We start from the raw sequence: 27,522 nt of genomic DNA on the forward strand, positions 1-27,522 counted from the left end.
CCTAATTTCAGTTACCCCACGGAGAAAGAGCTCCGTGGAACTTCTTCGGGGTACTATCCGCCGTAAAGGAAGAAGCGCTCCTCCTCCTTCTTGCTCGCTCTCCTCTGCTAACTTTCCGCGAATAGTAGTAATTCTTTACGATGCCATTGGGGAGCGAAGGGAACTGCGGAACCACGGTCTTTCTAATAAAAGAATTCCCCAGTACGGCACAAAGCGGAATGCATAAGAAGAGACGAATTATTCTATCTCATGCAAAACAAATTCCCAGGGATCAAACCGAAATCTGCGCATTTACAGATTCAATCCGAAGGCGGAGTGTTGGAAAGTGGAACTGCTGGCGTGAAATCTTATTTATCTTATTCGCGATTCGGCGAACGTGGCTGGGGATATTTAGCTTCTTCGCGTAAGGTGCAAGAAGAGGGAGCGGGAAATATTTCGGAACGTAGAAATTACCATTCCTAAAACGTAACCGCACCAAGGGATTACCTACTCCCGGTCCCAATCGATTTCCCAAACCTTCTCGAAGACGCGAATGCGCGACGAATTTTGGGGGGCAAGGACGCAAGAAGGGCGAGCACTGCCAAGACGTTGAATTTCGTACAAGAATGCAGCAAGCCAAATCTGGACTTCGGAATTTTTTAGGTCACAATTAATCGTCTGATGGGTGACGAACACGTTCTACTTATCCTATCTTTCCTTTCTATCGATGTACCCCTCTCCAAGCACCGCGTTATTTATTACGAGGCAAGGGTTGCTAGTGGGCAAGAGGGGACGCGTGGGGTAGAGGGAGCGGTGTATAAATTATGCATTTCCACGACAGCTTTATCGCTTACTTCTTTCTCGTCCTCTCATTGTCGTGTTGTCACAAGCAGAGTTCCTCCGTCCCACTCTTCTTTATAATCCATAAATCCAGCAAAGTCGTGTTTGAGAAGAGGAGCGTCCTCATACGTCGCTGCGTATCTGTAACGTCCATAAGTGCACCTGGCTTCTCCATTTTGTCCTTTGTCCATACCAATCTATCGCCTTTTGTCTCGAGAATCTGTCTTACAGTTCGCCCACTTTTCCTTTACCTGGCATTGTGGTCTCTCCACGGCCAGACGCGGAACAACAGAAACGACACCGCGGCATTTGTCCGCCGCCTCGCAGAAGACGACATCCGCCGGAGCCGGTACGATTGCACGAACAACTTTCACTGCCTGCTGCCGATTGACTGCAACCGTGGATATATTGCCGTCAACGTTAAACGTTTCTCCAGCATTCTCGAATCAACGCGGGTAAGTAAATAGTTCGGTTGAATGTTAGTCCCTTCGGTTTGGGAAGTTGAAGATTGCGTAAAATTGAAGAGGACTGATATTTGTGGCGTGTGTTTGGACAGTTGCGGCAGAAGCAAATCGGGCAAATCAAACAACGCCACAGTAATTTAGACTGGGTCTCTAACGCAAAAGAAATCCGAAAAAGAAGACTTCCTATATTACTTTTGGATATTTATTAGGTTTGTAAAGACTTTGTGGTGCTAGAAATAAATCATTTCAAGAAATGGCAATCGGGGATAATCTGGGTCACAGGTACAGTGACTCGCATTAATATTCGGACACTTTTTAAAATCGCATAACTTTTTTAGAATTGGTCCAAACAACTTGAGTTTTTTTTAGAAGCTAGAAGGATTAGTTTGCTAACTGACGCGTTTCGTCGTTTTGAAAAAAAATGTATTTGGTTGGAATAGAAAAAAAAAAATTGTAAAGGTCGTTTTTTTAACTTTTTGTGTGAGCTTGTAATGAAAATTAAAAAAAAAACCGAAATCAGCGATTTTCGACCTTATTCTGCAATCTTTAAGCGTTTGTAGCTCGGAGCAACGTTAACCGATTTTGATGAAATTTTAGGCACGTATACAACTTACTGCAATCTACAAACGCTTTTTTTTTAATTTTCATTACAAGGTCACAAAAAAGGTTAAAAATCGACCTTTACTATTCTTTTCGCTATTCCGACCAAATACATTTTTTTTTCAAAACGACCAAATACGTCATTTAGCAAACTAATCCTTCTAGCTTCTAAAAAAAACCAAAAGTCCTTTGGACCAATTCTAAAAAAGTTATGCGATTTTAAAAAATGACCGAATATTAATGCGAGTCACTGTATATTACTACACATACTCGATATGATATGCGACCAGTTTTTTTATGTACAGTTGGGAATTCAAAGTATTTTTTAATACGTCTGATTTTTCTTCAATGATTTATTTATGCCCAGGTATGTAACAGATTTCTTAATCAATATGTTCTACTAACAGAGAATTTATATTTGTCAAAGTGTACAGAAAATTAGAGATGGTTGCAGATATTGATCGTCCTATAATCTACTACACAGATTATTAACCCATTGACTACGAAAGGCGTATATATACGCTCTCACAAGTCTATCAATATATACGAAAGAAAAATTGAATAGTTTTAATTTATTTGCAATTATTTATTTTTTTAACCCCTAAGAATGATATCAAATCTCCGGGTACCGTTTTGGTCTCTAGGTAGTCAGTGTAGGCTCTTACTTTTCGCGGGTTTCCGGTTATCCGGGCACCCGGGTGCTACCCGGGTTTGCGAGTAATTACGGTTACGATTACCCGATACTCGTGTTATACGGGTAATCGACGAAATACCAGTTATTGCAGTGGATTACGATCCACTAAGAGACATTAAACCTAAGAAGAAACATTACACCTGTAAGAAACATTACACCTGTCTTATATTTATCTGTAATCTGTAAAATATTTCAACATGAATGAAAAAATAGAAATTAAAAATATTGTATTTCGTAACGTTTGTGTACAATGCAAATGTAATGTTTTAATAGTAAGTTCAGTCGCTTCATTCTGGATCTTTATTCATATATAAAAAAATTCGTTTTTTTTTCAAAACAATTGTACACGCGTTTCGTTGTCTTCTTTCTCGCAAATTTCCTTTCAAATCCTTTCTTATATGGCCATAACCCAGTAATAGTACGTTGCGTGACAGAGGAGAGAAGAAAGCGGTTTCGACGAGCGTGAAGTTTGCTGCCCGAGATGGCTGTCGAACTGTGTTACCCGTATCATACGAGTATCGAGTACCCGTAACCGTAGTACCCGCAGACCCGGGTAGCGCCCGGGTAACCGGGTATCGCCCGGTTAACCGAGTACCCGGGTCACCGGGTTTCAAGAGCCCTAAGTCAGTGGACAACCAGTCGCAGCGACTGATACGTGAATATCGCGCCGTCTGTATTGAAGGTTCTCTCCGAGAGTGCACCGCAGTGAAAAGGTTAAGGAACTACTTAGTGACGTAAAAATAAGTTGTGTACCTGTGCGATTATTTAACTTAACAATCTTCTTCTAGGATCATTTGAATTTATTCGCTGAATGGTACCCGCATAAGAGTTTGAAAAGGAAGGAGGTCCTATTTCATCCGAAGCACTTTGCTCCTATTAATTCTTAAATTAATGACGACGCTGTTGAAGTCTGTTAATTAAATTTATATCAAGTAACGAATCATCAGAAGCATAAGACTGCTTACACGTAAATATAGGTACATACTCTTTTGGGTTTTTACTGTAAAATACATACTTATTATAAAATAAAATATTATATAATAACATTAGAAATATTTATCACAATCTTTTATTAATTTAAATGAGAAATTGTCCCTGTAAACAATAATATAAAATCTCTATTTTTTGTTATTTTGTCCCCCGAATGCCCCAGCATTTAAAAATCCCCTAGCCCGTTTATAGTGACTATTACAGAGTCAATAATATTATTTCACGTTAGAAAGCAAAAGTAGACAATGGTCGCGCACAAGGTTGCGGCGTGTACTTTCTTTTCTGTATTACATGCTCCGAAGTCAATTAACTCCACGCATGGAACCGGACAGTGTGATGTAACGTTGTAATCAATACGTACCATGCAATTGTAGCTAAAAATACGACAGAAAGAGAAAGAATAAGAGAAAAGAGGTCAGAGAAAGGAAAGGCGGTAAATTGACGTATTTATCCGTTCGACTCCATAACGTATTCGTACTGCTTGAAAGTGACTCGACAGTTGGCAGTTTAGCTCCGTTTGGAAGAGACGAAAATGAATTTTAAATAATCTGAGATTTTGATAATGATACTTTTGTTTAATTATTCGAACCAGGAATGATTCAAGATATGGGTCGAAGTTATACAAGAATATATTCATTTTCAAGGTCAGTCCTGTTTCAGAGTAACCATTTTTCGAGTGCTTGATCTCACCCCTAAAATATTCCATTTATCACGTCCAAGTTCAACACCTCAGACATATTGAAAATTAGTGTGTTGAACTGTAGTATCGAATACAACGATACCTACATATGTATATTCCACGAAAAACAAATCATTTTAATATTTATGAAGTAGATAAGATAGAAGTTCCGTGTCCTTAATTCATTGAATAGAATAGCTACTTCAATGATAGATGACAATGATAGATGCGGGGTAATAGGGGCCCTTTTAACAAGGAAATGCGCCAAAGTCAAATCTGATTTTAGCCAGTTTTCGTGCTGATGTTGGGACAGGTAGCTGAGAGTTTAGAAAATGGTCCATGATAAATTTTTGGGGGATATATTTTCATGATTGAAATCGTACGCACACATAGTGTTTATCTAGAAAACGCTACTTTTCTATACACATCTTACAAACTGTATTTCAGCTATAAACAATTGATTTTTTGAAAGTATGAGTAGCGTTAATAACAGCTGACAGCTGGACCCCGCATTTTGCACTCTACTTTTACTTTTACATATATTATATCAGTGATGAGCAACCCGCGGCCCGCCTAAACATTGGCACATATCTTTTGAACTGTAAAAGATATCCGAATGAATTTTGCGCCAAAAAAGAGGATAAAATTATCCCTTTCTAATCTTTATAATTTTATATTTTTTACGTTTATTTAATTTTTTTCATTTCTGTTAACTTAGGTACGATAAAAGAAAATTGAAAACTGTTTATTTGGTACTTTATTTTATGCCCTTTTAAGTGGTTTCTAATACAATTGTTTAATCGTTCGTGATCGAGTCGATTACGACGATGATTTTTAAAAAATTTCATACATATACTTGTTTATATTATAATATGTAGATATATATTCCTAATAAACAGTACATCAAATTTTAAAAAACGTTTTATTGTAAATCAATGTCAGGAAAAACAAATTCAGCCCATAAATTAAAATTCTTGGATTACTAATATTTATGTATTTAATATTACGGCCCGCGTAGTGTAGTAGGTTTCCACTTGTGGCCCTCTTCGTATAAAAGGTTGCTCACCACTGTATTATATAAATTCTAACTCTAGTATATTTTTCTTTCTCGTTTTCTTATACGTATTTACGTTTCTTATCTTTTCGTTATTATTCTTAATGTCAACAGGCGAACTAAAGAATTCTTATTTTTATTCAACTATTTGGTTACTGTTCTCATTACAATTGTTATATAACTTTAGGCGATATTTATCACACATCTCTATCACTGCAAGCGAAACGAAAGGTCCTTAGTAAACCTCCACACTTCTCTCGTATTTTTACCTGATTCTTTTTACAACAAAATCCACTTTAGCTCCCCCCCGTCGAGTCGCAGGTAAACATACTAAAAAACAGCTAAAAGCGCTATCGTCCAGAAACCCTTGCACGTTATTGTGTACGTGTACATAATTATACCAGCTTGTAACCGGACAGCAGGTTGCTTATACCAACTTTGCCGCGAGATCATTATAACTAGCACATAGGGGGCGCGAACATGAGAAACAAAGGCATCGTAGCCCCAGAAAGCACATCAGACCCTGACGATGAAATCATAACACGTTATGAGCCTCGGTCGGCTCGGACACCGCGGAGTTATAGTTTTAATGGTGACACGAAAATAGCAGCGATATTCGCGCACACGTTGTTTTAACGGTGTGCAACTACCATGGGACACGGATGCGTCGTACGTCACATTTCGTCTATAATTTCGCGTTTTATTTCTTTCGTTTCAACGATGGACTGCCGCGATCTTGGAACACGATCGCCAAAGAGGGTGGGCGACGCTGTGTTCACGCGAATTATACCGTCGCACGCCAACGAGTATTAATGAAATTACGCGATAAACAGTCACGCGATACTAAACCGATTACCGAACTTCACCGCGCGACCGCGAACGTTAATGGCGAATGACAACTGTGTGATTACACTTATTAATATGCGATTGTGTTTACCGATGGCACAGTTCTAAATAAGCGACCGGGTTCTGTTTGTTGATACCAAGATACATTTAACCTGGGATTAATATAATTTTAATAAGCGCCGTTGAAATTTCGCTGCCGCGGCCGCGAACGTCATTACGAGGTTTACCTGTGTGCGGCATCGATGCCCCTGTGCACATATTTCGCTAGCCTCGAGGATCGTGAATTTTAAGCAGCAGAAGGATTATTTTTAATACGCGAGCGAATAAATCTTATAAGTTATTCCATTAACTTTGTGTAACGGATATTGTGGAAAAATATTATGCACCTTGGCTGGGCTTACGTATACTGTTGCACGAGCACATATGTATCTGTATATGTATCTGTATTAGTTGAATCTTATCTAAAAGCACGTGCACTCTGCAACGTGAAAGCACTAATTTACATTTTTCATAAGTAGTGAGAATAAAATACTTGTCATTTTTTGTAAGTGGGATTTTAAATTATAGCAGAAAGTACTATTCTCCCTTATTTTGCTTGTAGCAGTGTTTCCCAACCTTTCTCGAGTCGCGATCACTTTTTTAAAATCTGTCCCGAGGCTTTTTTTTCGTCCTTCTCGATGACATACAAGGTTCAGATTCAACGTGAAAATTCGAAAATGGGTAGTACCTGTGGCCTGTGGCATGAAACAGGTGTTAGATATGTTTATGTAGTGGACCCAGGGGGTTTCAACCCTTTCGCTGCGTATTTAAATTTTCTTGAAAAGTGTCAACTTTACATAAATAAAAAAAGTATGTAATTTTCAGTTTCTTCATTTTTAGGGGAGAACATTGCTGAGTACCTATCACAGTGCAAGGGAATACATTTTTTTAATGCGTTCGACTGTAGTCGAATACCGCAGCGAAATGATTAAGCAGTGCTGAACACTAACTTTTGCTAAGTTTCTTTTCCATTCTTCGCAAATAACATGATAAGACGAGACAGGTACCAGAAAAGTACTCGAAAGTTAGAAAATCGGCATTTCTCGGGGAAAATTGTGTCTATGGAGGTTTCCAAAAAAAATTGTGCTACCTTAGGTGTCTTATAGGGTAAAACTAATATTCAGGCTAAAAAATATTATTCAAATAACCTGCGACCCCCTCCCTCCAATTAAGGTAAAGTAAATATTTCCTTCCTTTCATTTACGAAAACTCAGTGTTACATCATTAATAAAATCTGTCAATGTAAGCATATTAAAATTAGTAAGTGCTAAACATCGAAAAAGTGCAGAAAACACTTCGCGACCCACAGATTGGAATTCACTGGCCTACTGCTACGTAGTAACAGTGATCTGAATTGTAATCAGCCTTAATTGTCATAGCAATTTTTTTCTCATCTAGCGAGATGGTATAATTTGATGAACAACTAATATTACAGGTGAGACTAAAATTTAACTGATTAGTAAATGGTAGATCAATAAGTAGGTGCACTGGGAAAGATTAATTTCTCATTTTACAACCCTCCTCACAAAAAGTAGAGCTACTTTCTCTAAGAAAGCCTTTGAACAATGCATTCATTACGTAAGTACATTGTACTCGTTAGCAACGTATCAAGCGTACCATAAATCTGATGCGTTTTGCTTTTACGTGGGAAAAACACGAAAACACAGTCCTCCGCAGAAATGCGAGGAAAAAATTTAATGACCAAGGGATAAATTATATTACGTTCTTCAAATAACGAGCTAAAATTTATAAACTGGATCCCATCGTTATTAAAATCAAGTTCTCGTAGAAATATATTCGTAGATAACGATCTACGTCACTGAATACAACAATCGTTAAGAAATTTTGTCACCGCGTCGTTACACCCTTATTTCGTTTCACTGTGCAGGTAAAAAGGAGCATTTTTGGTATCTAGAGGGAGACGCGAACTTGAAGATCGTTACGCGGTAATGGAAGTCTTCCTTATGCTCATCAAACTCGTTATGGGGATCGATCAGTCTGCAACGATCAATCAAGATCACGTAGTCCGGCACGTCAGCAAATCTTTTCGGCGCCGTGGAACGGGGACGAAAGGGACCTTCGCCGTTCTGACGACGAGGAAGGCTTGATTAATGAGACAGTTGTCAGGGGGACAGGGGACAACGCAGCAACTGCCGGGATAAATAGACGGCGATAAAAATGAAGTGGCAATTAATTTCGGACAGCGGCAGTGAAAGGAAAAATGTCGCCACGGCTGGAGATATCTTCGCTGTCGAGGACCTCCAAGACATTATGAAGAGGAGACCGCTGGCCAGGCTTTCGCGATGGAAGAGAACGATGTGACGTGCCAGAAACTGCGGATGAGCAGGTAGCTAACTAAACGAGTTCCTGAAAACTATGCAAAACGAAACGTACCCAAGAAAGTCGTTGACTGGTAGCAACTCAATTTTCAATTACCAATTGGTGATTTGGTGTGGCGCTACGTGATAGGCAAATTGTCGTTGCCTAAACCGACCTCGAGGTATGCAATCCTCTTATACTACTCAGGATTTAATCTTGGGGAAAGCCGAGTTGAACGGATAAAAATATTTTCAATGGAAATTCAATAAAATTCATTAGGTGATTACACAAATTTAAAGAATAAACTCCAGTTTCTTTTTCATTTACAAAACCCTTCCTTGGGGGGTGCCAGGGCCCTCCCTCTGGGTGCGCCACTAACCCCCATCGTTTGCCCCCAAAGACGACGCGCAGAATTATTTTTGAGGAGTCGTGAGATGGTAGTGCAGGTGGAAGGGAGATCTAAAAAAATTCGGGCAACTTCGTTCGCATGGCAGAAATCGAGGGGAGGAGGACCACCATGGCAGAAGGGGTACGCGAGAGAAGACGGGGGAGCAAGAGAGATATCTCGTGCCATCGATAGATAACTCCACCCTATCCATTCTCTATCCAACTTTCACATTTCTCTTAAAACTTCTACGGCTGCAACCGTAGGAAGCGCAATGGGGGAGGCCAGGGAAGAGGGCGAGCCAAAACTTTCTTCCCGCCATACTTCACCGATTGACGGCCGACACATCACATAGGCGCGAGGCCAGCTATGCCGCGATTTCATTCACGTAATCCATTGCTATCCCGTGGACAACGGGAGGCCCGGTATTAATGAAGTATGCTCGACGCCATTGTCCGCACCACGTTCCTGCGTGCAGCATTCACGTCTACGCCCTACCTGGTGTTCTGTCCCGCGGCTTGCCCTCCCCTACTTCTCCGATGACCCCTCTTCTTTCACCTCCCTATAATTGTTCGAAGAACCTTTTCAATCGTCGCGATAGATAATTCATTAAAACTATAGAAAGGATCCTCGCGGTGACGTTGATTTACGATTCGCGATCGAGATAGGGGGGACATTTTTTTCAAGTCGGCCACGCGATCTCCCAGGAGAAACTTCTGGCTACTCCTTTGTATTTGCTGAACTTGCCAGATCTGATCTTCCATTTAATGAGAATGAATGGAAATTCGCGAACCCTTTTCTGTCATTGTTAAGGAAATCAGTACTCTTTGTTTCATTTATAGAAATCTCCACCCCATCGGGATCCAATGTTCTGTTTAATCTGTTGCCATGTATCCGATTTTCTCCTGAGTGTATTTCTGAAGAATAAGTTTGGCGCAGTTAATAAGAAGATTGTGCTGGTAATTTAAATAGTCATGCGTAGAATTTCGTTTTTTTTTTTAGATATAATACAGAGGGTGGCCAAATTATTATACTCAAAACATTTTCGTCAATTTTTGGGATCGTTTTAAAATGGATTCAATACGAATAAAAAAAAATCATAAATTGGCAACTAAAGGTTCCCAAAGGAAACTTTCTTTGCTTTCAAAATCACTCGTGAAAATTTGTCTACGATCTTGAGTTCGCAAGTTATGGGTGTTCAAATTGAAAAGTACCTTTTTTGCTTTGATCGCGAATAACTCGGTCAATAAAAATCATACAACAAAACCAGAGAAAAACGAAATTAAAGAGAATTGTTTGCTCTATAGTGGCTCTTCGTTGGATTTACAGAAAAAAAATTTTTTGGCCCGTGCATACGTTCAAACAAGGCAAAATTTTCTGAAACTTCGTTTCCTGCGCTTCATCTTGATAAAACAGAATCATAATGGTTGAAAAAAATTGAGTCCTTGATTAAAAAGTTGGAAACTTCAAGCGTTAAAATGCGTTTTTTAAATATTTTTCGCAGAGATACCTACAGCCATTCCATCGCTTGAACTTACAAAATCTCAAACCTTTTTGTTTCAGTATAGTAACTTGACCAACCACTGTATAACTGTCGCTACGTTACTGCGTGGACGCAACTCTCGTACGTGTTGGACAAATTATTGGTTATTAATCATATTTCGCGTATAATGAAATTCGTGCCTGATCCGCGTTAGACGGCACTGAACTACGTTTTGATTACATCCTACCCCTTGCTATTTTCGAATTACCCCTTCATATAAATTGCTTAATGAAAGACGGTATACTTAGTGATCACGAAGTGCAATTAAAGTGGTTTAAGGTAACGAAAGCCACCAGTATGTGATTAAAATTATTATAATATTATGCACGCGATTAAAAATCAGTCTTGTATTGTATTGTGAACTCTATTTACAATTCATCTCATATTCGTGCGCTTTCAAATGTAAAGCATTAGAAACGAATCTGTATAATGGCATTATTTTGTACAAAAAATTTTAATTTATATGTAGTTGCATATTATCATTTCTCTATTTTGTTATACTGATCTTAAAATAACAGTATTATGGCGATGTCTGTTCAACTCCACAAGAATTGTCATATACGAGGTTAAAGAAATTGACTTGACACTTTATGTATTTAAAAAATTAATGTTCCTTTATCGCACAAACTACGGACAACGCGATATTTTAAAATTAAGTGTTTGTTTATTTGTTTAAGTTGAAAGTTCTAAGAAAAAGTCGATACTGCTTGTTCCAAATGCCACCATTTCGTGAATTTGTTATGGTTTTCATTTATTCTGCTTCAAACAATAGCCATACTTATGTAAATTAAAAGTATCTTTGCGTTTCTCATTTCGAAACAGTGGTAGCTTTGAAATCTCATCACCAGGCAGGCATGTTTTTCTTAGCAACAATCTGCAGCAGCATCTACATTTAAAACTATTAGGTATTTTTGTATAACAACATTTAGTTATGTAATTTGACAAAATATGTATAAATGAATGTGCAAAATTCAATGTGCCCCCCTTAAATGTTTAAAAAATAGTCCTCGAAAATAAAAATTCCATTTTTTTGTTCGCCTTCATAAATAAAAAGTGTTCTAGAAGCATTTAAACTTCCAAAATTCGAGTGAATATTTTATTTCAGTTTTCCCGACTTTTTTCGAAAATCGTTTGTCGCATGAGGAAAAGTAATATAACATAAAAGATGCTACTTGTCCGGATCTACAACTTTTGTTTGACATATATTTTGATTTAACCAATAACTTGGAGGATATTATATAAAATCGACTTCGCGAATTATTAAATAACGATTTAAATGTTTAAGGGCCCGGGGGACCCTTTCCCGTTATCCGATCGATCTCAAACTTTACACAGATTTTTTTTATAATTATCTGCAACTATTCTAGCGGGTGCCCCGAAGAAAATTCAAAAGTCGAAAATAAGAGCCACCCTAATGTAGGTATAAGTTCTAACTATTCTTTTTCTTTGTTCTTTCTCGTTTTCTTATATGTTTTCTTTTGCAATGTCTACTGTGCAATAAAGAATTATTATTATTGCACTGAAACAGTCACCCCAGTTTCTGGTAAAGGCTAAAGAAGCACAAGGAAACTCGTGACCCATCTTTTGCATTTGAACAATTAAACAGAAGAAAACTCCTGACCCGTCTCTTGACTGTTAAGAAATCCGCAGTTTTGCATTATTTGCGCATAGATGACTGTATCGAAGAAAAGTATTCGTGCGTTGGACTTGTATACACCACTTGGCGCTCCTCCCCCGTTCAACCCTGTCATCCGCCGGAATCCTCCACCCATTCCTAGGAAACCGTTTCAGACGGCTACGCCGCGTTGTCGTGCTGCGGCCCTCCGAAGACTCATTAATATTCACAGCGCGATGCGGCCGGTTTTTCGGCGCGCTGTTACGAGGAAAGAGATATGGCTACCCACGGGAATTATTGTATTCCCGCAGTCCCTGTGGCGTAGGCGCGAAGCCCACCAGAATTTTCCCGAGAAAAAGATGTCAAGGAGAAAGCCAAGCGAGGAACGGACAGGAGGATGCAGATAAGCGATCTTTAAGCAACAATCTCGGTTGAAGTAAATCAATATGTATAAATTTTGCACCGAAATAAAAAGTACATGTTAGTGTTTGATACTTCTGTGTAAGTTGTGTCTGTCCAATCATTGGAGTAATATCGCAGCTCACTTTCTTCTGATGTTAGTACTAAATAGGTACCTACTATATTATGTTAACCTTATTTCCGAGACACAGCGAATTTGTATTCCGCCAATCGGTGTCGGATCACTTTCGTAGAAGATGCTGCAGACGAATCTTCTTCTTTCAGTACTTCTACGTGTCACTCGAATTCGTGGAATTTATTGTTTAATTCTGTAACGAAGTGTTTCAACATTTTCAATAGGCCTCCTGTAAATAAGGTACAAATCCACTGGATTTCAGTCTGGGAAGCGAGCAAGCCATCCAATAAGATCGCCATGCCCAATCCATTAATTTGGAAATTCCTCGTTCAAAAAATGCTTAGCTACCCGGTTGAAAGGTGGTGAGGCACCGTCGAGCAGGAACGTGTGACATCCAGTGACATTTTGGAACGACTCGTAGAGCGTCGTGATAGTATTTACAGAATAGTCAGAAGAGGAGACATCGAGCATTATTTATAAACAATTGAACAAATATACCAACTTTGTTCGTCGAAAGAACTACATATTATGCACAACTTTTTGATTACTTTCGTCCCTGAAGTGAGTGCCACATACTAAGGGACACCCTGTATATATTTATATAAGAGAGACGAGGCTGTGAAATATTAAACGCTGTAATAAAAATCTGTTACCTCGTCCTGAAACTCATTCTTCACTTATTTAGACTTTTAAATAGTTCACAAGTTCAGAGTGATGGGCGACTTGAGAGAAACAACTACTGGATGCTTCGCATCAAGATATTACACTGAAAATATTGCCAGAAAGTACTCCTCGTTAACGGTTCAACAGTGACCCACAGCTGCGACGAGATTACTTTTTATCGCCAACTGTTACGTGCTTTAAGAACGATTTCATATCGTTGAATAGTTTGAGAAACACTGGTGTACGGGTTAAGGGCACTGGGGGGGCGGTTGTTGGTACGTAGGTTCGAGGGCTGAGAAAAGATTAACTAAAGGAGCAGGTGGAAGGGAGGTTGTGCAAAAGAGATACACCATCGTGCAGATGCTGTGGAAGATACTTCAGTAAAACGTAGGTCGGTGGCACCAAAGAGGGTGGTCGCCGCCGTGGAAGACGGGGAAGGGGTGGATGTACCCAGACTCCGGTTCGTGTATTAAGCCGGCCCGAGCGAACTCTGCATGCTGATGAGCTTAATATACTTTACTTTGTCATAGCTGTGCGCGGCTACCTTTTGCGAACAGTGGCCTGCTGGGCCAGCCTGTCACGTGAGACCCTACGGATAATGCTCGGGTCGCAGACCTTTCGAAGCCGCAGTTTTCGATATGAGATCCTACAATTATTGGCCTGTCATTTCAGCTGCGCGGAATTTTAGCCATGAGATACATGTACACTTAAATGTGCAAGCAAGGGTGCTTGTAGGAAAGTGTGACGTAAAGTAATCTCTGTTTAGTGTTCCTTCTCGAGAATGGTTTCTCGAAAATTTCTCGAGAAATTTTATAATTGCTTATTTCTTATTTCTCGAGAAATACTATAATTTATCGAGAAACTTAAGTCTAGAAAAAATATTATAAATCTCACTTATTTTCGTAAATGAATGTATTATTAGTTAATCGCGAACGTATAAACACATCTACAGTTTATAATACGTCTTATTAATAACATTAGAACCTATATGAATTCCAATAGAAAATCACAGTACAGAAGATTCGATATTATTAACTGCTGAAGGTGCTCTTAAATTCTTATTTAAAAATTTAGAAAAATTGTATACTGAATTAAGTACCTAATGAGTTTCTTGTGGCTATTAAAGAAGAAATATTGAAAAGAGGAGATAAGACTATTGTACCCCGTGTAAAATTTTTGCATGATCCAGAATTTCTTCCAAAAGGGTCAAGACGCAATTTTCATTTAACAGCCGAGATAGATATTTATAAACCGTGAAAATATAACAGTAACAGATTTTGCCACAAAAAAATAGATTCGCTGACGCTACATTAGACGCATTGTACTATTTAAAAATAAATTTTAAAAATAAAAAGTAATGTTTCGCTTTGTACAAATTTTGTATTAAATAAATAAATTTACCAATTATATTTAATATCTATGTTTTTATTTACACAAGTTTTGTATAAATTAGACAGGAATAATCGTTTAGTTAAAGTTTTCTCGTGTTTTTGATAAATATTATCAACATTATTCCAAAAATATAATTTTTGCAATATTTTTTTCAATTTCTCGAGAATTCTTGAGAATTCTCAAGAAATATGATCTCATTTCTGATTTCTCGAGAAACAAAAAATATCGAGAAATCAGGAACACTATCTCTGTTGCAATTTCGTACCTAGAATTTGGATGTATACAAGGCCATTTCAAAGTCACTTTTTGCCTTTGTTTAGTAAAGAACCCCGTATTTATTTCAGTACCGTGAACGTAAGGAGAGAGGAGCTTAGCAAACACGTGAGAAGAAAACAATAATTGTGGATCAATTAATTATCATATCCGGAACTGGCTGTTGAGGAGCAAATTTTAGAGCCTGAACTATTTGAAGGGGAGTTGTTATAAGTGAGTGATCTTTGCTTTGTTTACTTTTTATATTTCTGTGGTACTGAAGCAAAAATATAGCACCCCATTTAAATAGCTCGACGCGATAAGGTGCGAATCTTGAAATTGCCCTGAGGAATGTGAAGAAATATATTTCCGGTTCTATCAGACACCAGAGAAAAAATTGACAGGAAACTTTCTCACATTTCCTCGTACCCCTACTTATACAGAAGTGATCTGTGCAATGAAGCACTTCCAAAACACGAAATCCTTCGCTGAGTTTGTGATACATTTTTCTTCGATAGTTGTACAAATAGATTGAACTGTACCTGTGACGATTCGAATCAACTACCCATTACAGAGGAAACGCCAGTGCTTACCTAAAACAGAAAAATGAAACGTATGTTAACACGAGGTAAATGTAATAATCATATCATATTAGTAAATTTATAATTTTAATTTTAATTTCTACATAACTCTCAATTTCATAAACGCTGCAAGTAAAATCTGAAGATTTACTTCGAATAAGAATTCAGCTTTGTACAAAAACGATTTCTCTGGAAATGAAATCAGACACCTGAAACTCTACTAAAATTAAAATCTGAATAATTAAAGTGGCATCCTTCTCACTGTAGAGATGAAATTTCAGAGTATCCAGATGAATTCGCAGGGTTTTCGTTCATTGGTCTTTCGCGGTAAAAATTACATCATGCTGGTGCATACTGTATATACAATATAATTCACGAAAAACATTAAAAACATTTTCACGCAAAGATTGTGAAATCAACTTTGCTAATTCCAATTGTATTCTCGTTCTCCGTTCGAACACTGATTCCTCTGTCACTTTTTATACTTGACATTCCTTTATTGGCCACAAATCAATTCAGTGCTCAGATTTTCAGCTTCGGTTTTAAGGAATTAGCGGGCGAGGCCTGTAGTTGACACAAACACTTTTATAAGAGGGACATCTTCTGTTAAAAATTTCGTATGAAAATCGTTTTACGATGGAAAATAATAAAAACTTGGTAGAGACTAATTTAAACGAATCAAAGTCGGTAATAGATTAATAGAACATTAGCCAACCTGCACTAGTGATATGAAACATTTTGTTTTAAGTCGTCTTCATAGTTTTTTCTTATACAACGCCCGCTAATTCCTTAAAACCGAAGCTGAAAATCTGAGCACTGAATTGATTTGTGGCCAATAAAGGAATGTCTTGAATCAGTGTTCGAACGGAGAACGAGAATACAATTGGAATTAGCAAAGTTGATTTCACAATCTTTGCCTGAGAATGTTTTTAATGTTTTTCGTGAATTAAAGGTACAATTGGAATGAACAAAGATGATTTCACAATCTTTGCGTGAGAACTTTTTTCGTGAATTAAAGGGAATTAGCTTCTTTTATACATGAGTCATGTTTATGGGGGGGGGGGGTTGGTCTTTCGCGATAAAAATTACATCATGCTGGTGCGTACTGTATATACAATATTTAAAGTAAACTATAAGCTCCTGCAGTTTATAAATTTGTATTATCTAATCCTTCAACATTTCCATGACATTGGCTACATCTGTTGAAGCTGCTAGAAACGGTGGAAATAGAGGAACGCTTAAATAATATCTTTAAAAAATATTAAATATATAAATATAGAGCGTGACTAATAATATATAAGTGGAGAGGAATATTCATGAAAGAAGAGAATAAAATAAAAGTGAAGGGGGCAGGATACCGAATTTTGGAATATGGGGAGGGAAAGAAAAATTCACGAACGTAGTTGCTGCCCTGCTCAAGATAGACGAAATTAGAGGCGCAATTTAAGCCAGGCCCTCCACTTAAGCTCCGCGGGTGCCATGATGCTATGAAGTGCCCCGTCTATCCGCTTTTTCGTACACAAGTGGATGGATAAATTTAGTCCTGAGCTACGTCATCGCGTAGTATCGGCAAACTTTTAATCAGAACCCCGGAGGCAACGAGGAAACTTTATTTTCTTCAATGACGCTGGCGTAATGTCGAAGATCAGGCAAAACAAAATGAAAATCAAGGCGGGCCGTGGGGGAAATGGAAGACGTTTGCTGGCTGAATACGCTACAAAGCGGAATATTTTACCGGGAACCGGGATAAAATGAGCACAATAAGGACAGGGAATTTCGTAGAATTTTAGAAGCAATAACTTCGGATCTCTTCAACCTCTTTCACTGTTTCGTACGCGTTAGCCTAAAAATTACTAAAATCGCGAGGCTGTTTCCTTAAGTTGTCAATTTATTCGTATAATATTCTGAAATTAACTAAAGTTCAGACGATATTCATAAGAATATTATTAATATTATAATTATAAAATGCTAATAAATTAACGTCTGTCACATAATTTTCTTAAAAAGTCAGTTTGTGCTGTAACGAATTTTAATTTATTTTCCAGCAGATGGTTTTCCTAATGTTTTACTATTTTTGAAAATAGAATTGTTAGAGCCAGTTACTTTAATCTACACATTTTAAATTACCTTGAAATATGACGTAAATAATCGATTCGCGAGGGCGAAACAGCGTCACTTATGCACATGCAAGTCTCTTATGGTAGGTGTGGCTTGCTTCCATAGAATTTATAACGTTAGTCCGATTAACTACTATCAGAGCGAAATAAGAGTAGGTAAGCTATTCGTGAGTCCCGCTCTGCGTCTTGATTCATTTCTTTGGTTAATTTACGTTTAAAACTGACGTGAAAAGATTTATGGAGCAACCTTAAAGAGTGCCTTTCATTCTGTATACATTTATAACTCAGTAACGATGGTCTACAGCACGGCATTTCTTATAACGAACGAAACCTTTTAATGCTGCAAGTAAGGAATAGATATATAGGTGTATAGAAAGGAAATGGCTTAATCCATTTGCCAACATTTTTTTCTGCTGTGTGCATGAAGCCTTATTAAATAAGGCTTATTTAATAGTATTTTTAATTTCAATTTGTTTTATTGCAAGAAATGCAAGTGTAAAGGAAAACACTTTTTTTTAACATTTTATGTTACATATATCATAGTTTAGTGGTTAGTTGCTCTAGTTTGCCACAGAATAATAATAATTACTAAAGTATAGAAGAATTAATTGTTCAGTGGACGGCGATACTAATTTTCCATTCATGATAATATGCATTTACACTCTATCATAAAGTAATGAATTGAAATTTATGCATTAGGTAAAGAGTCGGATGTTCGAAGGAATTAGTTTTAAGACACTAATTAGTTAAACTAATTCAACTTTCACTATACTTCAGTTACTTCAATTTCGAAATATTGTAGCTTATAGAAGTCACAGTTTATTAAGAACTTACATATAATAGAAAGAGCACCTTCCAATTTTATGGAGAACTGATTTCTCAAACATAAATTTCCATAGTTCTGTTAATTTGTCACTGAAAATTATTCACAAAGTCAGAAGAATTCTCACGCTTCTTAATTGAACAGAAAATACATATCGATGGCTTACTCCACAAATATTGTATGTCCACTTTTATCGTTTTCGAGGTAAAGAGTTTTAAAAATCCAAAGGTACTTTATAATTGAAGAAATACTAGGGATTTAAACGATTCCGAGAATAACTGTTTCAAACTGTTATAATATCGATTCTGACTGAAACAGTTATGAAGACCGATATTCTGAATAGAAATTTCGATTCCTTGTAACAATAACAATAAGGAATCGAAATATCTGACTATATCGATTTCGGTTACTTTTCTATAGAATTAGGGTTTGTCGGTTTTTAAACACCGGTTTTTATTTATGAATTTGTAAAATTCGAAAACTGAAAAAATCGGTTTTATATATTAGAATTAATATGCAGAAATGAATTAATTATTTAATTAGAAACGTTAACATTTTGACTTGAAACTCGCCTCGGACACAAGCATATTGTAGTATGTAACAATTTACTCATTACTGTAAAACTGTATTCATGATTTCACATTTTCTGAAGAAAAATACTAAATGGAATAAAGATTTATAATTTGGTACCACTGCAAAAAATGTATATTTTGTGCTGATTTTAGTTTTTTTTTCAATTGGTTTTGTATGCAGTCTATTTTATTGTGTTATATTTATGTAGATCCATAAATGAACTAAAAAATTGTACGTATTTTAGTTAATTTAATTTTTATTTATTCATTTGGTTTTGTATAGATACAGTATATTTTATCTTGTTATATTTTTGTAATTCCATAAATATTAAGGAAACCGAAGATTTTTAAAATAAGTACAAATATTTACTTACTATTTAAATTATACATTTTTTGTGAAAATTCGAAAACCGTTTTCTTTGGGGAATAGTGGAATTCGAAAACCGTTTTTTTTTCAAAAGTCGGTTTTTGTATAAACCCTATATAGAATCGATATAAAATATAGAACCGGAACCGAAACGAATATAGGCCAGAACCTTTATCACTCGCAACTGTTTCAACATTATTTCGGATTTCATATCTGTTTCGAGAACCGAAACCGATTTCATAACAGTGTTCAACCCCTGATAAATACCCCATTCTACAATTTCACAAAAAGTGGACATTCAATATTTGTGCAGTGAGTCATCGGTATGTATGTAGAACGATGAACTAAAATTGTACAAATAGGAAAGGTACACCAATGAAGTGCCTTCTAATGCTATGAAATTCAATTTACAAAGTAACAATCGGGATCTCATCAGCAAACAGCCGCGGCAAGTCTTCGCGCATTCTCTTATTACTCAAAATTTAAATGCGAAGTGTCACGCATCTCTAAGCTGACGTAATCGTGATGCGCGTGAGTGGATAATGTTTCTTATTCATCAGATATATTGGGAGAACATCGTAATCGCAGATTATTCGCGTTCTCGGGGCACTTTTTAATTACGAGGCTGCGAGAACGGCGTATCAGATCGCCGTGCGTGCGGCAGACCGCCACGTACGGTACCGTATGAGCTCACCGAGGCGCATTTTGTGGGCCTCCTGCTAGCTTTATAATAACTATACTTACTGTCCTCGCGTTACACTACTGCTAGCTACATGCACGTAACGCATGCGAGCACGCAAAGGACTGACGCACGGCGCGGTGCGGCGTCCCGATGAGTTGGCGTCTCGGTTTGTACGACCGTAACTACGTGCGGCATAGCTCAATTTAAGGTGGGAAACGTTAGTGGCACGGCAGTGATTACGTTACAGTCGTCGCAACTTGGAAAATTGCTTGCGGAGCTGTAACGTAGAAGCACCGTAGTTTTCAACCGCAAATCATCCCTCCGCATTCGCAGGAATTAAATAAACATTAAATAACGTAGGAAGTAATTTATTCTAATTTATATGTATACGATAATTATACAGGGTGTTCCAGAATAAGTGGGGAATATTTTGGGAGTGACTTCGGCACATCTGAATAATAAAAAAATGTTCATTTCATTTTGTTTTCGACTTATTGGCATTTTCTTATTTCCGCTACGCCATCTGGTGGCGAAAATTAAAGCAGTCCAATCGGGTTAGTTGCCACCTGTTATTGGCAGTATTGGGAATTTCGACTGTTTGATGATGGATTTTGTAAAATTTAACAGACTATTTAATGAGAAAAATATTATTGCATTGTTTCAATACTTGTGTGACACCAGTCCTGCAACGCGATTGACGCGATTATAGAGCTTGCTTTAGTAGATGGCGCTCTCGCAATATTTCCAAATAGGGAATTTGATTTTCAACAAACTGTATCTGCTTACTTTTATAAGACTTCAATTCTTTCACGAAGAGTTTCAACGTTGACAATGGGCGATACAAAATTCGCTGTACGTAACTCGAAAATAAAGTCAAATAGGGCATATGTTAATATGAAACTTCTTTATTGTTCAGATGTGCCGAAGTCACCCCGAAAATATTTCCCACTTATTCTGGAACACCCTGTATTTATACGACAATGTACATATTAGTTATATTTATTTTAACAAGTCCTCAATTGGTTTGATTGCTATACATGCTTTCATACACTTTGTTATCAAATAAATTTTATTTAACCCTTCGTGGTAATACGGGATGTACCACACCCCAAGCAATTTTCAATTTCAAAAGTCGCGCCTTTACGAATTTTTAGACCTTAATATTAAAATTTAAAAATTAGGTGAATTCTAGCAAATCGAATCGCGTTTTTCAACTACAAATTTCATCATATCAACATTTACATTTCTAGAAAAAGACTAGGTCTGGGTTAATAATTATAATACGTATAAATAATTATATATTCGCAATACTCTTATAATCATGCTCTAATACCAAGTCTTTTCACTGAAAAGTTAAAAAATTCAAAAATACGAAAATGGTAACTCAGAAATGACGCAGGGGTGCAGTGAACCCTATGTGACCAACTTGTGATTATAAGGTGCGACTACGAAGGGTTGATAATTGAATAGTGATAACACTCGAATAACATATTCACGTTAAAGGAATTACTATTTTATAAATAGTTATTTTAAACTGCGATCTTCATACTAATGTCAATTTACTCATCTCGCCCGAAGTCGCTAAAAACATTCTGCTAAAATGTTAAAACAGTCTTCCCTCGGCTTTCGGCATCACCGCGAGGACATTAATCATCGTCGAATTGTGTTGCGTTGAATTCGAAGATGCACTCTTCAGCGAACATTTAGCCTTAGAAATACTTGAGAATTTCTTTGTCCCCCATTTCTTTTGTACATCAGGAGCGGCCTGCCGGAAAGCTCGTAGGTTTACAAGAAAAACTGGTATTATCGCCGTAACTTTCGTGGTGTATGGAGGTGTAGCGTGCGCTCTTTGCCCCGAGGATATTGGAAACGTCGATGCAGCGGCCGTGTATATTTCACGTAGCATAAAACTAGCGCAGCGTAGCAGGCATAATACTTAAGAGCGTTCGGATAAGTGCATTTAATGATGCATGATACCCTTTCGTTTTCAAATAGACCCAAGCAGGAAGATGTGGAACGAAATGAGAGCAGAGAGTCCTCGTGATCATTTACGTTGGAGAAACCATAAACCCTGAATTTAAGTCATATCCTTCTCCGGAATGACCCGGATGAACCGGGTACACGATACCGGTACCTGTTCCCGCGATTTACACGGGCATTACCATTGCAAAGGTAACGCCATAAATTAGAAATACTGTAGCCGTGCTTTCGTATGCAGGCCAGAGATATGAATCGGTAAGATCTTTAATCGTGGTCGGTGCAACCGCAAACTGGACATCCTCTTGAATCTACTGGAACAAAGCCTTCCTTTTTACAACACCACTCGTCTACTGTGCGTTTCCTCTGGCGCCCCTTTTTCGTCTATTATTACCTGTTTTACCTCTTTCGAGAATGGCGGGGTAATAATGTCCTGGTAGCTAATATCTTGTTACGCCTAACTATCATAAAAATTGTTTGCAATTTATCCGTTTATCTACAGTTCACTCGGTCACTCCTTCGGCAACTTTATTGTAGGGGCGTTGATTAGTGTGCCTTTCAGCAATAGAATTGTGTCCTCCGTGGATTGTCAGATGTATAAATTCCGACAATGGCCGATTTCAATAAATTCAGCAATGAATGTAGTAGCTCTTTGGCGGTCGTCGCTGCAACGGAATCACCGGAGCGTTGCTAAGCTGATAACAATTACACTTTACAATTCATCAGTAAATCAGCAGAAATGCGTTGCATCGCGTGCCGACAATGCGACTTAGCGACCTGTTAATGAATCAGCGGAATCATTATAGGAACAATTACCCGGCTCTCCTAATTTCACAAGGACTCGCTGATTGCACGTATACGTATAAGCAGCGAGCAGATAACCGCGATGAAGCTGTTTAACTAGTTTGTAACCGTTCTATAATCAGTGCGCCTATAGCCGCGGACCCTTGCTTTCCGATAACTTGTTTGTAATTTCCATCGCTTTGTCGCTGACAAGCAATACTGCCAATTTGGACTGCGCAGAATTCCACCAATTCGAGTATAACGACACCAGCAATTATAATTAATACACGTAAGCATTAAATGAAATACAAACAGGTGGAGCTGTTAATTATTGTGTACCTCATTCTAGGTAAAACTAAATACCTTGCTTACTGTATACATTACTTGATACAGAAATCAATCTTTTTACATTTCTATTTTATTTTCCATCAACTAGTGTCTTCAATAATATTGTCCCCTTATAAATTTATTCAGATCTATTGATGTAAATGGCACATCCAGGGGAGGGCTTAATCCCTCCCGCAAGGAGGGGCTTTGTAAAAAGAAAAGAAAATTGGATTTTATTCTTTAAATAAATTTGTATAATCACCTCATGAATTTTATTGAATTTGCATTAAAAATACTCGGCTACCCCCAATATTAAATCCTGAGTGCGCCACTGATTGATGTCTCGTGTTAAATTTGATTAGAAAATAGAAATTTACTTGCACGTATGAGGCTAATAACAGAGCTTCAACTTCTTGTTAGATTTTCATCTCTGTGCTCCTGATCCATTTGAATATTTTATAGTTACAAGTAAATGGAAAACATGACAAGTGATGTAGATACGAAAAGAACAGGAGAACTACTGAAAGACGGGGTTAATGAGTTGGTACAAGATTAGCGAAGAATGATCGAAATATTTCCACAATACCGAGCATTAATATCTGCGAATATTTATCTACGTATCTGTTGGCATCGGATGTGTACACGGTGGACGGCTATAATGTGCAATTAAAAGTGCGCCAGCCGGTCGACAGGCAGGCAGGGAAACGGTAGAGAAAAGTGTTATTCACCGTGGTGTGCATCAGTGAATGGCGACGAATATAGCGGGGGCAGAATGCCGTTAACAAAAAGCTATGTAATAGGTTTTCGCGAAAATTGAGTAATACCACCCACTAATTTGAATTTATGAGTCTTTTAATGCCCTGCCGCTTTCACCATCCAAAATGGCTTAAATTATTTTCTATACGTACTCTCGCGTCACCGTCCGTACCAGAAATCGGACTTCTATTATCGAATCAGCTACGAGAAACGAAACATCACAGAGCTATTCATATCATCCCAGTTTAAATTTTAAGCTTCTAAGAATGTAGTTTGTGTCTATACAATATGTCTATGCGAGACACTTTAACTTGCCACGCTGACGTCTACACTGCGTTCCACATTAGAGCGTACTCGTTTCGCGCAGGGATACACTCTTGGTTGATAGTAAACCGGCGGGGAAAGTGCTACGACCAATCGCGAAAGTGCTCCGACCAATCGCGTGTGTCAGATCCGTGGGAGCGTAGATCAGTTGCAAATCGGTAGGGGCGTTGGAACACTCTTATATGGAACGGTGTGTATGTCTGACTAATGGCAGATTCGTATCACTTAGCCTTCCAAAGCAATCTTCACAATAACTGTGAAATGCATTGTACAACTTGAAAAGTTAACAACATCCTCAATATCAGTTTGCATACATGTTTATACAGATTAATTTCGTACCCTGTATAAATTCAAATAGGGTAAACTGTACAATGATTGGCAGCTTAGGCGGAAATCCCATTTGGAAGAGGTATTTTTTTTTTGTCAAGTTTTTATCAACGAGCGTTACGAAAAGTAGTACGTTTCATTTTTCTTATGAAAAACAGCAGGTTCCAGTTTGCCACGTAAAGAAGCACATTTCATCGTTTCTGACGAATATTAGCACGTTTGGTCTTCCACCGCGAAAACTGACATATTTGACTGCTTAGGGGTCGTCCTGAAAACGTAGTTTTCAGTTATTAACGATGATTATTAATTTCCCTTTAAAATAAAACATCTTGAGTACCTATTGAGCCTTTTATTTTAAAAATATTCAATGAAAAACAAAAATAGTGATAAAAGTACAGTCATTGGGACTCGAAAATTTGAGGATAACCTATATATAAATAGAAAAAAATAGTTTTAAAAACGAAGCTTAAACAGACTATTTTATTCACGATTACATACCTAGAACACTTAGTAAATCTGTATTTCATTCCATTATTGAATTATAAAGCGACAAACATACTTACTCCTTATCAAAATTTTAAGAAAACGCTTAAAACTCAAGCCTTTATCCCACTGCTAACTTTAAGACTTTTTTGTGGTTTTGACAGGTGTAAAATGTGTAGCGCAACTACTGGAATTTGCAGTGTTGTAGTAAAAGAAAAGTACGAAATTGTAAAAAAGTACTTTTTAAGCTCTTACTTTTTAAAATTTGTTTTTTTAATCAGGAGTGTCAATGATGAGTGCAGTGCCAGCACTACTGCAGTTTACCCTACGTCTATGCGATTGTAAAGTTCCAAATTCGCTATATATATTTTCGTTCAATATAATTACTAGTAATAATAATAATAATATTATGCGCTATAATAATAATTTTCTTTTCTCTTATTTTTTTTTGTTAATTCTTCTGTTTTTACTTTTCTTTTCTAGTTTTATTTTTATTTTTGGCCATTTAGTTACGGTTAGGTTTCTAACAGTATTATACTGCAGCCTCGCCTTTTACTTCGCTATGCTTTGTATTACTGTGCTTTGTATGTCCAAGTAATAAAAACGAATAATAATAATAATAATAATATTATTATTATTATTATTAATTATTAACAAAAAAAATAAGAGAAAAGAGAATTATTATTATAGCGCATTAGGATAGAAATGCATAAACGTAGATGGACGTACAGGGGCGAGACAAGGAAAAGAAGGAATATAGAGGTCTTAGGAATACTGTAGAACTATATATTGTCGTGCTTTACATTTAAAATCAGGAAACGGATTTAGCTCTCGAATATCAGGTGGAAGGGAATTATAATAGTGAGCCGCGATATAAGAAAAGGAAGATTTGAATTTAGAGGTACGATGTGCAGGAATAGAGAGAAGAGATTGGGAACGGGTTGAAAGAGCGATTTGAAAGGTTTGTGGGTAGGATATTGTAGAGGTACGACGGACAACGAGAAGAGAGAACCATAAACACGAAACAGAACAAGTGGAGTTTCCATTTTTTGAGACATACGTAGCCAAGAGGATTTTACAAAAAGCGGAGAGATATGATGAAACTTGCGGACACAATAGGAGAAACGCAGACAGGGATTTTGAACACGCTGAACCAAGGAAGAGAGACGAGAGGTAAGAAAAGGTCTACGTACAACACCACAGTAATCAAACAGCGATACAAGAATATATACAAGGTGAAAACGTATTGCTAGAAAGAAGCATGAGATCGATCATGCAACGAAACGATTAGCAAGCAACCGCTAAATTACGTCACACGAATAGCAGCCATAAAAGTAACCGATCGCTCTTAATCTATCTAGCTTTACCGTAACTTCCCATTGCAAGATTCTCACCTTCGATACCAACAAAGCAGCGTTACGAGAGCAGGCGTATCGATGGATAACACGAATTTCAAAATGCATAATGCCCCAGAACGATAAGAGGTATCGAGGGACCTGCAAGCTACAGACAAGCTTCGTACGAGGTGTGGGCGTCAGTCTGCTTATCGTTGAAGAAGGGGGTTGCACCGTGGGGATTATGGCAGTGCACGCAATGCGTTCGAGAATACGAACGTCCCCGCGGATGAACGAACCAACAAACACGCAGACTATTCTGCACGCACCCTGATCCACCGACGTGTCATAATATAGCGAACCTTTGGACAGATAGGGCACGTTAACCACCTTCGCCTCAACCCTCCCCTCCGGTTCGTTTGTAACGAGGTTTCTTCTGGACACAGTACCGTGTATCCCCGCTATTCAATGAACGAGATATTTTTCAGCTCGCGTGCGAACGGAATATCGCCTGTGCGTTACGTTCTCTCGTGTACTAAAGCCACGCGTAACGAGACCGCGTATTGCGATACGAGTAATAAAAATTAACCGGCAATATATTGCAGTCGTATACGTCGCTGGAACATGTCTAGAACAGTAACAATGTGATTTTAATGTCCGTAAACAAAACGCCCGGATAAAATGCACGCGAGGGACACGCGAAAACGTAAGAACCGGCTTGTCATTGTAAAGGGAGCATGATTTATATATTATTAACGACCTATGTAAATGCACGACAAATTACGATCGCCCGGTCGAAGGACGCGGGTTGGAAGTGTGGTAAGCTGCACTTCGTCACCTTTCGACGCAGTTGAATTTGAAATATCGAACGGGAGGAGGGAAACGACCAACCAGAGAGAAGAAAAACGCGCACAATCGAGAAAATACTACCCTCTAAAGGCTACGCGGTGCGTTCTGGCTGCTTTGAGCTAGCGACAGAGAGAATAATTCAGCGTTCCGCGAAGCAGCGTATTTTTCTTCGCTAACTGCTATTTCGTGTTTTATTCAGTTCTTTTTGCCCTGTTTCATCCGAGCTCCCCCTACGTACAGCCTGTCGGACCGGGTGCATTACCGTAGGCGGTATCCGGTTTTGCCGGAACTGCGAGTTCTGCGGAAACCTGCCGAATAAATAATCCTGAGG

The 27,522-nt window shown here is 37.8% G+C and overlaps 1 long non-coding RNA gene across 3 annotated transcripts in view; it reads right to left on the reverse strand.

Annotated features, from left to right (window-relative positions):
- Positions 1-27,522, reverse strand: part of LOC143373966 (uncharacterized) — a 307,099-nt gene that overhangs the window by 65,846 nt on the left and 213,731 nt on the right. Inside the window, exons 1-2 of one of the 3 annotated variants that reach the window (XR_013086577.1) lie at positions 20,094-20,128; positions 15,432-15,482 (exon numbers count right to left, since the gene is read on the reverse strand). The exons of 1 other annotated variant lie outside the window; for it this stretch is intronic. This is a non-coding gene — a long non-coding RNA (uncharacterized LOC143373966). Of the gene's footprint in view, positions 1-15,431; positions 15,483-20,093; positions 20,129-27,522 lie in introns of those variants that run through there. One more of the 3 variants, XR_013086578.1, reaches the window with a different exon arrangement.

Source organism: Andrena cerasifolii, chromosome 10 (assembly GCF_050908995.1).
Source record: "Andrena cerasifolii isolate SP2316 chromosome 10, iyAndCera1_principal, whole genome shotgun sequence".
NCBI classification, from domain to species: domain Eukaryota; kingdom Metazoa; phylum Arthropoda; class Insecta; order Hymenoptera; family Andrenidae; genus Andrena; species Andrena cerasifolii.